The sequence below is a fragment of the Marmota marmota genome, unplaced genomic scaffold, assembly GCF_001458135.2.
Source record: "Marmota marmota marmota unplaced genomic scaffold, marMar, whole genome shotgun sequence".
In the NCBI taxonomy this organism is placed as follows: Eukaryota; Metazoa; Chordata; class Mammalia; order Rodentia; family Sciuridae; genus Marmota; species Marmota marmota.
In genome coordinates this window covers 12,724,720-12,737,348 of record NW_026000185.1, presented here as the reverse complement: position 1 = coordinate 12,737,348, position 12,629 = coordinate 12,724,720, and the positions used below count along the sequence as shown (strand labels likewise).

Sequence of the window (12,629 nt, the reverse complement as noted above, 5' to 3'; positions counted from 1 at the left end):
CCTCCTCCTCCTCCTCCTCCTCCTCCTCCTCCTTCTTTTTTGGCACTGGGGATTGAACCTGAGCTGCACCCCCAGCCCTTTTATTTTTTTATTTTGAGACAGAGTCTCGCTAAGTTGCTGAGGCTGGCCTTGAACTTGTGATCCTCCTGCCTCAGCCTCCTGTGTAGCTGGGATGACAGACACAGGCAGCCTGGATGCTCAGGAGGGAAGGACTTGGAGCCAGAGGACCGGGACTGGAACCTTGGTCCTGCTGCATGCTAGCTTGTTTGTAGAGGAGCCATGGCAGCTGTGCCTTGCCACCCCAGAGCCCCTTCAGAGGGGCTCATCGCCCTGGGTTGACGGGCGTGGACACCCTGTCTAAAGACAGACAACATCTGGGCTGGTCAGGGGGCAGCCAGGCAGCTGCGTGAGAAACCCAGCTGTCACGGAGCTGGGGACCTTCCAAGAAAACGAGGCACTGTGAAGACCCCTCTTCAAACCCCAGTTCTTGCGATCATGACAGAAATGTTTCAGACATGTCACCGGGAGGAATGACTTTATTGAAATGGGGAAAGGGGGAGGGGGACACTCTTGAGAGAGGAAGTGGGTCCTTTCAGAGAGGAGAGGGACATTGTGCCCCTCCTGCCTCTAGTTTTATTGGGAATCCTAGAGAAGTTTCCAGAGAGCCCTACCCACGTCCACCTCTTGACTTTTGACTGACAGCAGGTGACATCAGACGATTTCAGGTCCCCACTGTCATGGCCACTCTAGGTCACCTCGGCCCAGGCTGACTGGTTCTAATTAGATTCTTAACTGCGCATTCTTAGATTTTTAGGGTTAGGAGGAACTGCCCTTCTCTCCCAGAATTTCAGGATCTGGTCACAAAAGTCCCCTGGGTCCTGTCCTCAATGTTATCTGGGGCCTGCGTCTCTCCTGCAGTGACAGGCTGTTTGCTGGGGGATGTGACACAGCCTGTCCCCTGAGGCCAGGCAGGGCTGCAGGTAAATTGCTTCTTGGAAAAGCCAGCAGGTGGGGGTTAGCCCCGTGGGCCTTTTACAGAATCATTCTCTGAACCCCAAGTTCCCACCACCCTCACCTGTCTGTCCCCTAACACAGCCACCAGGGACCCTGGGGGCCATTGAGACCCTTTCTCCTGGAGAGGGGGAACATGAGAGTTGGAGGAGGATCAGCAGTGGGACCGGCAGAGCAGAGAGAGGGTGGAAGGAAAGTCAGGAGAGGAGGCTGGAGTCAGCAGAGGCTCTGGGGAGTGGCAGCCAGGAATTGACAGCACTCGTGGTCAGCAGAAACCTGAGGGCAGGAGTCTGAGTCAGCAGCGTGGCCCGCGGGAGCCTGTCCCCGTCCTGGTGGCCCCCGGAGAGGTGCCCAGCGTGTTCCTGCAGCATCCCCCCTGCCGTCAGGTGCTGGGCCACCTGGTGCAGCTCCTGGGAATGTCCCCTGAGAGAACTGGACACGTGCCCAGGCCTGTGGCCACTCCTCAGGGGCAGTCCCTTGCCTGTGCCGTGGGGACACCTGGTGTCAGGGCCATGAGGCAGAGACCCCACCTCTGAGTGGTCACACCACCCAGGACGGGCTCCTCGGACCCTCCCGGGCAAGAGTTTGCCTTTGGGTCGGGAGGTGGGAAACCCAGAGTCCCTGGCTTCCTCTGCGGGGATCCTCTGGGCACCTGGGTTTCTCGAGGCTGGCTTCTCTGGCTCCGTCTGCATTCTGCAAGCCTCCTGAGCATTTCCGAAGGACTATTTTTAGGGGTGGTGGTGGTGGAGGGGTACCAGGGATTGAACTCAGGGGCACTCGGCCACTGAGCCACTCCCCAGCCCTATTTTGTATTTATTTAGAGACAGGGTCTCCCTGAGCTGCTTAGGGCCTTGCTGTTGCTGAGGCTGGCTTTGAACTCGTGATCCTCCTGCCTCAGCCTCCCGAGCTGCTGGGATGACAGGCCTGGGCCACCACGTCCGACTCCTATGGACCTCATTTTCTTGTTTAAATAATATCCACAACCGGATCCAGACCTCGCAGGGCTGTGAAAACACCTCGTGCCCCTGTGATGGAACTTCTGGCCCGTGTCGCAGCTGAGCAGTATAAGGCCTGGAGCAGAGAGGGGATGAGACAGTTCCAGGTCGAAGAGTCAGGGCATGGGGGCTCTTTCTCACCTCCCTCTCGCTCTCCTGGCTCTATTGATGCACCTGCTACCTCCCCAGGGCGCGCTCATCTCTGGGCTCTGTGCATCTGAACTTGCCAGCAGGTCCATCCTTTGAAAGATTTCAAACCAGTTGTTAATTCAACACAGGCTCTGCCAAGACCTTCCCTTGCACCTTCCAAACGCCGCAGTTTTGTGACCAGCTGCGTGAGAAACCCAGCTGTCACGGAGCTTGGCAATAGGGGCTCTCGGTGCAGTAGCAGAGAACTCCATCTAGGTGGCAGCACAGGACCGCAAATGTCCTGGAATAGTGCTCCCAAGAGCTCGGCTTTTGAAAGAGGGCTGGTCAGATGCTGGCTTTACTAGCCACGTGCAAAAAGGAGCCATCAGGAGAGAGGAGGAAGGAGAGTGGGGCGGAGGCTGGTCTTGAGGGAAAAGAATTGCTTTGAGATCTGGAAGCCGGCAGCATTCATCCATCCATTCATCCCACAAATATTTGGGGGCACCTGTGCTGATATACCCGTGCATACAAATGATTATTTATTTATTTATTTTGTGGTAGTGGGGACTGAACCCAGGGGTGCTCTACCCCAGCCCTTTTCTATGTTTTGAGACGGGGTCTTGCTAAGTTGCTCAGGCTGGCCTCAAATTTGCGATCCTCCTGCCTCAGCCTCTGGAGTTGCTGGAATTACAGGTGTAATACTTACATAGTTAGGCCCACACGTATTATATATATCATGTACATGCACACACAATAACACACACACACACAATAACACACAGACACACACACAATAACACACAGACACACACACAATAACACACACACACAATAACACACACACACAATAACACACAGACACACACACAATAACTGCTCCTACATTTTATTTCACCGAGTGTCATTACTATTCTGTGTCCAGTTGACTCTGAAGGCTGCTGCACCTGTCTGTGGTGCCCACTGTTAGCATCCCATTTCTAACATTACTATTTCCTGCTTCTCTGATTTTTTTTTGCGGGGGGTACCAGGGATTGGATTCAGGGGCACTTGACCACGGAGCCACCTCCCCAGCCCTATTTGGTATTTTATTTAGACACAGGGTCTCACTGAGTTGCTTAGGGCCTTGATTTTGCTGAGGCTGGCTTTGAACTCGCGATCCTCCTGCCTTAGCCTCCCAAGGCGCTGGGATTATAGGCCTGCGCCATTGCGCCTGGCTGCTTCTCCGATTTTTAGTATAAACCAGGTAATCATCTGAGGGCCCTTTTGCCCCTTGTGACCTCAGTAACATTTCCCCGAAGGTTCCTTCTGCCTCACCTTCTACCCGCCTCCAGAGGGAGGCTCCAGTCCTCTCTGCGATTTTGGCTGACCCCGGGCTTTTTCCACCTCCTGGGCTCTTTCCTAGTGGGCTGCTTCCGCCCTACAGTATATCACACTCTTTTTTAATTTAAATTAACTTTTTTTTTTTTTTTTTGTGGTGCTGGGGTTAATTAATTTTTTTAACAGCAGTAACAACCATGAAAAAATTATTCACCGAATCCATAGCAGGCCTGTGTGAGTCTGCTCACCCTAAAAAGGCTCTGAGGAGGGTCCGCGAGGGGTCTGCCTTAGACCCCCAAGTCCTCCTGCGGCCACTGCTTACTGCTGCCGGCTCCCCCGCCCCTCCCTGGTGGTTGGCCCCAGGTACACTGGGTCCCTCTCCTTCCATTAAGCTGTCCCTGTCCCAGGGGGACTGGGGGAATCTTTGAAGCTGGGGGCCAGGTGCCAGCCCCCCTGGAAACTCAGCACGGGGCTCTGAGGTCAGGTGCGTGACCTGGGCAAGGGGGAAGGACAGTGGGGGACAAGCCCCAGCACGGCCGCGGAGATGGGAGCCCAGGTGTGCTGAGCTGTTTGCTGCACAGGTTCGTCCAGCCCACACACCTGTTCTAGGAGAAGGAGGTGGAGCTCCTGAGGGGACTGGGTTCCACGGTGCTTCAAGGGAGGAGGTGGCAGGGGCCACCCCCAAACTCAAGTGCAGGCCCAGGACTGCCAGCGGGGGAGAGGACCCTGGTCAGGGGCACCCAACTCGTGGACTGTGCAGGAAGCCACAGAATGTGGCCAGACCTTGGAAAGTCCCGGCAATTCCTCTTTCAACAGAAAAAACCAGAAGATCGGGTTTTCCTTCTCAGACACGTGCAAGCGGCAGACGGGAAGGAGGGCGGGACATCACCAGATAAGTGTGGCGTTCCCCAGGAGAGAGGTCTGCATTCATCTGGAGGCGCTCAGAGCCCTGGGGTCCTACCCCGCGCGTCCCGAGTGACAGTGCCTTCTTCATGGAACTCCCCCCCAGATCTTGTCATCTTGCTGCTGGGTTTTAGTTTTGCAGGCCCCATGGGGCGGGTGGTGGGGCAGTGCCCTGTATGCAGAAGGCGCTCATTGGTGCTCGTGGGTGAAGGATGGGGGCTCAGGCAGTATGTCAGATGGGACTGATGCTCGGATTCTCTGTCCTGAGGGGCTCTGGCCTTGTGGGTCCCAGGACCTCGGGAGGGACCCTCCACTTACTGTCTGGAAGCATCACCAGGTGGTGGGTTGGGGTTCTTAATCCCAACTCAGTTCCATCCTGAGGGACTCAGCTGTGAGTCCCCGCTAACAGGGGAGCATCTACTCTTTTTTTGAAAATGCAAACCCAGTCTTTTTAATCACCGTACCCCAGTTCTGCCCCTCATGGTTGTGAGCATGCTATGTGACCTGAAGACCTTAAGACACAAACACCTGTGGCCATCTTTACTAGTGTTCCGAGACCCTGAAGGGGTAGCCTGCTGTGTGTAGGTTTCTCAAATTGGCCTTTTTCATTCAACAATGTGTTGCTGAGACCAACTCTTGCTGGTACACATAGAACTAATTTCTCTTACCTCTGTGTAGCATCTTATTATGTTGGTCTTATTTATTTATTTATTTTTTGTAGTTATTGCTGTGTTGCTGGGTGTTTATTTATTTATCTAGGGTACTGGGGATTGAACTCAGAGGCACTGAGCCACTGAGCCGCATCCCCAGCCCTTTTTTATATTTTATTTTGAGACAAGGTCTCACGGTGTTGGTGAGGGTCTTGCTAAATGGCTGAGGCTGGCTTTGAACTTAGGATCCTTCTGCCTCAGCCTCCCGAGCTGCTGGGATGACAGGCGTGGGCCACTGCTCCCAGTGGTCCCTGGGTATTTATGTACCTACTGTTTATAGCACATAGCGAGGGTCCGGGGAGGGTCCTGTGCAGGTCTCCTTGGAATACAGGGGCTGGTAAGAATGGGATCGTGTACCCTGTGTAATCTCCCCCCAATGCCCCCAGGGTGCCTGTCCCAGCAGCTGACCCGAGTGGCATCCCTGCTAGCAGAGCGTGAGCGCATGATGACCGTGCAGTGTGAACTCAGGATGGACCTGCGTCTGTCTTCCTGCACAGACGGCCCCCGGTGGCCTTGCTCAGCCACAAGCGTGAGAGCCTGTGTCCTTAGGTGGCAGCATGGTGCAGCTGGAAGGTGCTGTGCTGCCCGTGGGACACCCTGGCTTCCTCTTCAGTCCCAGGTTCTACCTTGCCGGGTGTCCTGCCAGCTCAAGTCCCCCTGCCGGACCTCAGGTCCCTGCCCTGGGAAGGAGGACAGCAGGATCCTGCCCAGGGATGCTGTTTGTGCCCCTTTCAGCCTGAGCCACGGGTGACCAGGGTGTGGGCTCCCAAGCCCAGTTCTGCGTCTCCTCTGCACCCTGGCTCCTGGGGGATCAGGGAGGTGCTTCCAAACACGAAATCCATAGGTTTAGAGAGGCCACGACTGTATGGAAACACAGCGATCCAAATGTCACCGTCCCACCGTGATGGAGCCAGAGGGCCTCTTATGAACACCCTGAGATCTGGTGGGGTGGGTGGGCAGCGTATTACGATTGTAATTTCAAAGCCACGATGAGTGTAAATGACACTCCAAGGTCTCTGCAAAAACAATGTTAACAGGACAGGAGAACACCCGTGATTGCTTTTGATGACAAAGTGGCAGGTTCTGCTGACGCCACCACATTTTGTCGCCTGTCCTCATGATGGAAGGGACATTCCATTCCAGTTAGCTGTTAGGAGCATTAAGAGATAACTTCCCAGCTGAGCACGGTGGGGCAGGCCTGTCATCCCAGCTGATCCGGAGGCTGAGGCAGGAGGTTTGCAAGTTCAAAGCCAGCCTCAGCAACAGCGAGGCCCTGAGCAACTCAGTGAGACCCTGTCTTCAAATAAAATACAAAATAGCGCTGGGGAGGTGGCTCAGTGGCCGAGTGCCCTTGGATTCAATCCCAAGTACCCGCCCCCCAAAAATAATGGCACGAAGAAAATAATTTGAAAGAGACCAAACCTCTGGTATGGACACATGATGGAGTCATCAGGAAATAGCACATAAATAAATAGATTATATTAACGTGTAAGTTGGGAGAATGCCTTGGGGGGACGTGTGTGTTGGCTTAGGGTGACCTTGGTGACGGGATGCTGCCACTGTCCCATTAGACCAGCGGTGCTCTGGAGGGCGCAGGCCTCGGCTTGCTGTGGTGATGCTGGTCACCATTCGGGGCCAGCCTGGGCCAGACGTCGACTGGGGGGCTCGGCAGCCCTGTGAGAACTGGGCCTGAGCAAAATCAGAGGAAGATCAAGTCTTCTCCCGCCCTGTCTTGTGTCTTGCAGGGACAGCCAAGGAATCAATAGGCCTCGCAGGTCAGTGGGGATGGGGTGGGGTGGGTGCAGGGGGCGGGGGTGGGGTGCAGGGGGGGGTGCCGGCTGCAGCCCGGGGCTTTTTAATTAACCCTGTAACTGCAAGAACAGGTAAGGGCCTTCTGTTTCTGGTTCCTGCCAGAAACAGAACCAATCAGTGCACTTCCAGAGGTCCCCAGGACCCGATGGGTGGCCTTTAGGGTGGGGATGGTCAGACTTCACCGGGACCAGCACCTGGGTGGTCAGGGTGTCGGGCACCAGTGCAGCAGCTTCAGGTGTGCCTCTGGGAGACAGGTGCCCACGGCAGGGGTGATCAGCAGCTGCCCCTCCAGGGAAGACGGGGCCCCCTCCCTTCCAGCTGTGACGTGGGACGTTGCCCAACATGACAGCGTTGCTTAGTTTTAAAAACGGTACTTCCTCTTGTTCTGAAGTCGTCACCACTTAAGGTGTGGCCCACGGACTCGTGGCATCGACACCCTCTGATGGTGACACGAGACCCACTCAGTCAGAACCTGCATTTTCAAAAGGTCCCCAGGACACACACGGGCACATGAACTCGTGGGGAGCCCTGAAGGAGAACTTACAGGCAAGACTTAGGAGACAAAGCGGGCAATTCCCAGCAAGCAGAGCTTACTTAACCCCTGACCAAAGTGAAAGCAGGTGTCTGTGTGAGACATTTAGAAATCTGAGCGTCTTGGGCATTCAGGAGGATCCGCTCTTCAGGTGGTGGGTGGTTTGTTAGAAAAGAGCCCTTGTCTTTTAGAGGTACCCATGGCAATAGGGAAGAAATGTTGTCATAGCTGGTCCTGGGGTGGGACAGGGCAGGGCTGGCTGGGGGGTCCGAGGGCCCTCGTGGCACAGAATGCTTTAGTGATTCTTTATATTCTTCACAGTAAAAAGTTGGGATGAAGCTGAGCTACTTCGGAGGCTGAGGCAGGAGGATCACAAGTTCGAGGCCAGCCTCAGCAACTTAGAGACCATTTCAAAATCAAAACCAGCAAAGGGCTGGGGATGTGGCTCAGTGGCAGAGCACCCCTGTTCAATCCCCAGAACCCCCCAAAAATTAAAACTATGAAATATGATATTCATGGATAAAATACAGAAAACACGAGGTTGCTGTGAATGAAGAATTATTCAAGTGGACACTGGCGTCTGTCCCCAGGTGACCACCAGCCCTGGTCCTCCTGGAGGCCCCTTCCTCCCACTCCCTTGGCCGTTCTTGCCCGGGCTGCCCTCAGGGGGACCTGGGAACACATTATGCTGCTGAGCTTCCCACAGCCCAGTGGACATGGAGTCCCTGGAGGGGGTGCAGGCGACGAGTTTCTGAGTTTTGCTTGAATTTCTCAACAGAACTACCGCCCACTGTTCCCCAGGGGCCATTTCTCGGTGTTCTTTTCTCATGAGGGACTGAGTTACCGGGTCCTTTGGTACCATAGGTGGTATAAGCAGGAGACACTGCAACCCGGGTAAACCGCCGACTGCAGTCTGTCCTCACTGGGCCCTTGTCTGTCTCGCGCGCTGTGCTGCTGGGTACTTGGGATACCTTACTTCTTCCTCTCCTCTTTTGTTTTGGTTTCTGTTTCTTAATGATGCTGGGGATGGAACCCGGGGTCCCTGGAATGCTAAGCAAGCACCCTACCCCTGAGCTATACCCTCAATCCTATCCTTATTGAATCCCACGAGATTTATTTTTATTTTTTTTTCAAAGAGAGAGAGAGAGAGAGAGAGAGAGAGAGAGAGAGAGAGAGAATTTTTTAATATTTATTTATTTTTTTTAGTTTTCAGCCGACACCACATCTTTGTTTGTATGTGGTGCTGAGGATCGAACCCGGGCCGCACGCCTGCCAGGCGAGCCCCAGACCCCTAAAATATCTTGATGACTGGGATTTTTGGTATCCCCGTGGTACTGGGGATTGAACCCAGGGGCGCTTAACCACTGAGCCACATCCCCAGCCCTTTTTATTACTTTTATTTTGAGACAGAGTATAAGTGGCTGAGGCTGACCTTGAACTTGCAATCCTCCTGCCTCAGCCTCCCGAGTCACTGGGATGACAGGTGTGTGCCACTGTGCCCAATTGCCCCGTCAAATTTTTTCCCCAAAAGAAGACCTCACTGCCTCACCCTCACCGTGGCCCTGGCACCTAGGAAGCAAACCACCAGATCTCATTACACACACACACACACACACACACACACACACACGACCATGCTTGTGCAGAACCCACTCAGCTCTGGGAATGGGGCGTGGAGCTGGCAATGAGACTCAGCTGTGGTCCTTGCCCCCAGGGAGTTGGCAGGTTAAGCACTTATTGAGCACTTACTGTGTGCCAGGCACGGCCCACGTTTTCACCAATACTTTCTGTTCAATTTACAGCTGAAGACCAGGAGCCACGAAGGGACTTGCCCAAGGTCAGGAGGTGGGGAGGTGAGTGGGGTCCCCCTTCAGACACTCGGTGGAGACCTGAGGGTGAGGCGGGAGCTCTGCCCCCACCCTCCCTAAGAGCACGTGGAGGTTGCTGGGGGCTCCAGGCTGGGTGTCCCTGCCGGCCCAGGCTTGGACCTGGGGTGCGGGTCAACGTCTTCCTGGAGGCTGAGTCCCCATGAAGTGGCCTATTCGAGGTTGGGGGGGCCGTGGCTCCCCCGTTGGAGAGTGAAGGCTGAGCCTCCTATGATGCCATCGCCATGTGCCTGTGACTTGTCACCCTGGCTTCACCTGCTACAAAGGTGGTGACACAAAGCGGCCCATTTTGTGGATGACGGAAGGAGACAGGAGCCAGGGGGTAGGTGGCAGGGTGGCCTGGCCATCAGCGTGCTTTGGGAGCCCTTGAGATGAGCCTCGGGCGGGAGGGAGTGGGTTTTGAATTTTGTTGAACTTTAACTAATTTACATTTCATTTAAACCCCCCCGGAGCCGTGTCTTCTCTTGTGAGCACGTGATTGTTTCCGCGGGACTGTGTTTCCCTTTAACGGCTGAGAATTTAAGGTCCCAATTGAAACGGTGGTAAGATCACACCTGGGAGTTCAGGAGCAGTGGGTGCATGGAGGGAAGGCAAATATCCCACGGATCCTTTTTATATGGATCCCATGTCGGATGACCATGTCTTGCATTGATTACGTTTCCATAAAAGATGCCATTAAAATGAATCTCACTTTTTTGGGGGGGTGGTGCTGGGGCTCATTTCAGCTTTTAACGAAACTTCAAAGGTGAGGCTCTTGGAAGATTTCAGATGCGGTAACTGTGATGTCATCTGGTTGGACAGCACCCAGCCAGGGTCCGAGCCCAGGAGGTCTGAGCCTGGATCCCACCTCTGACCTACACTCCACGGCACCCCCCGAACACTGAGGGTGTCGTGTGCCCCATGGGAAGGGGGGAGATGGAGCCCCTGGGAGTTCTCAGGGTGCCAGGCTTTCTCCCGTGGCCTGGTACCCCCAAGGCCCGCTGCAGCCCGCCCAGGGGCTTGAGAGTTTCAACCTGGCAGAAGGACACACTTCCCGCAGCACTCGATGGTGGAGGGTCTGCTGCCTCAGGCCCCGGTTCTAGGCCCCGGAACCACACAGGCCGCAGCCGGGGCCTGTGGAAGCAGAGAAGGTGGACAAGGAGTCAGACGTTTTTAGTTTTAGGGCTTAAATCCACCCTATTAGCCCCTGTGGTTCTGGGCTCAGAATCCCACAGGGGGCAGCAGGCGTGGTCCGGTTCTCCAGGCCTCCTGCAGGGCTGGGTGTGGCCCACCCGGAGAGCCCTTCCTGGCCCGGGGAGGCCCTGGTCCAGTCCCCAGCACTGTGATGCCCTGGTGGTGGGAACTGAGGTCTGGGGCTTTGGAAAACCACCGGCAGTGGCCATCTCAGAACCTTGACCTTGGGCGTCCTTGGTGGCCCAGGGAATGTTCCTGGCCTCTGGTCCCGGCAGTAATCCTGGCCTGGGGACGCTTCTGCACCGCGGCCAGCAGCGGGAGCTCAGCAAATGCAGTTCTCTGGGTGTAGTGTGAGTTGGTGCCAGTGGGCTGGGGGTCAGGAGTCCAGCTGTGGGGGGATCACCCCTCGCTCCTGCCCTGGGGGAGCACCCAGGCCCGCGGGGAGGAAGGAGAGAACCAACAGCGGCGATCTGAAGACAAAACCCGAAAAAGAGCAGCCGAGGGTGCAGGGCCAGTGGGGACCATGGGGGGGGGGACAGCTCTGCCCATTCGCTGGGACTGTCACTTTTAAAATTTGGTGTGACACTAGAGTGAGGACAGATAATGATCATGTACTGGGATAATCCTGGCTCGGCTGGGATGAGTTGGTCTGTAGGAGGGGCAGCTTTTAGTTGGTGGCCAGGGACAGCCTCTTTGGGTACGTGCCAGATGACCAGGGACTGAATGACCCAAGGGAGAGAACTACAGGCACGCAGGCCGAGTTTTCTTCCAGGCAGGGGTACATGCAAAGGCCCTGAGGCAGGAGTGTCCTTGGGGCAATTTGAGGGACCCAGAGAAGGGGAGGGTGTCTGGAACCCACCAGGGAGGGAAGTAGTATCAGGGGCTTTCCAAGGTGGGGGTAGGGCCTAGCTTCTGACTTTTGATGGAAAAGGAAGAAATTTGGATTTTATTTTAATCCCAGTGGAAAGCCTGTGGAGGGATTTCCAAAACAGGGAAACGAAGTGATGTAATTTCTGCTTTTGGAAAGACCGCTCTGGCCAGGTGTGTGGCTCAGTGACAGAGCGCCTGCCTAGCGTGGGCAAGGCCCTGGACTCCATCCCCAGCACCAAAATATCAAATAAATCAATAAAGTCACGCTGGCTGGGCTGGTGGCTGCAGGGGAGGGGGCAGGTGGACCCGTCAGAGGCTGGGTGGTCTCTAATTTTAAAGGTGCATTAGAATCTCCTGCAGGGATAGCTAAACCTGGCCCCAGTCCTACCCCTGGAGTCTGCAGCTCTAACAACCTTCCAGGTGCTGCAGGGGCTGCTGGCCCCTCCCACTTTGAGCAGCTGGGAGAGAGAGGGCGGGGCCTGCACTAGGAGGCTGCAGAGGTTCACGCTGCTCGGGTTGGGGGGTGTGGCTCAGCCACAGAGCACCAACCTAACAGGCCCCGCCCCCAGTTCCACCCAGCACCAAAAAAATCAGGTGTTATCTCAAGATAATTCTATCCTGCTTCTGGTTTAATCTCACTACACCCAGGAGAATATCAGTAGGAGACCGCGGCGCCTCCTACCCCTCTCCCTGCACCCCCTTTATCTTAGCAAAGACAGAGAAGCCCTCAAGGCGAGCGGGGTTCAGCAGAGGGCTCTAGCTAGAATTGAATTTTGAGGAGGTCTTCTTTGTCCTCGTTTTTTTTATGGTTGCCTACAGCTTATGTCGTGAATATTGGCTTTCCATTTACAGAAGTGTCACCCAGCTTCCGTTGTCAATAAATGCATTTAATTTTTTTTAGAAGTGAGTTGCTTTCAAATAAATCTATGAAGTATAACTCAGACACTGTGCAGCTAGAGATGGTGGTTCTTTTTTTTTTTAATATTTATTTTTTGGTTGTAGTTGGACATGATACCTTTATTTTATTTATTTATTTTTATGTGGTGCTGAGATTTGAACCCAGTGCCTCGCACGTGCTAGGTGAGTGCTCTACCGCTGAGCCACGACCCTAGCCCCAGAGATGATGCATCTTGAATGGCAGCTGTCCCGAGCTGTGATTCCCTTGGGTCTGAGAGGGTGGCACAGGACACCATTGGCCCTTCCTAAGCCCATAAAACCATAAACCACCATCTCTGGGCCCCTATCCAGTAGCTCACTCCCTCCTGTCATGTCCTCTCTTCTGATCTTCATA

The 12,629-nt window shown here is 54.8% G+C and overlaps 1 long non-coding RNA gene across 1 annotated transcript in view; it reads left to right on the top strand.

The window, feature by feature from the left end:
* LOC125612331 overlaps window positions 1–12,237 on the top strand; it is a 13,673-nt gene extending 1,436 nt beyond the window's left edge. The window contains exons 2-3 of the long non-coding RNA XR_007342665.1: window positions 9,212–9,837; window positions 10,021–12,237. This is a non-coding gene — a long non-coding RNA (uncharacterized LOC125612331). The remainder of the gene's footprint in view (window positions 1–9,211; window positions 9,838–10,020) is intronic.
* Window positions 12,238–12,629: the final 392 nt, after the last annotated feature.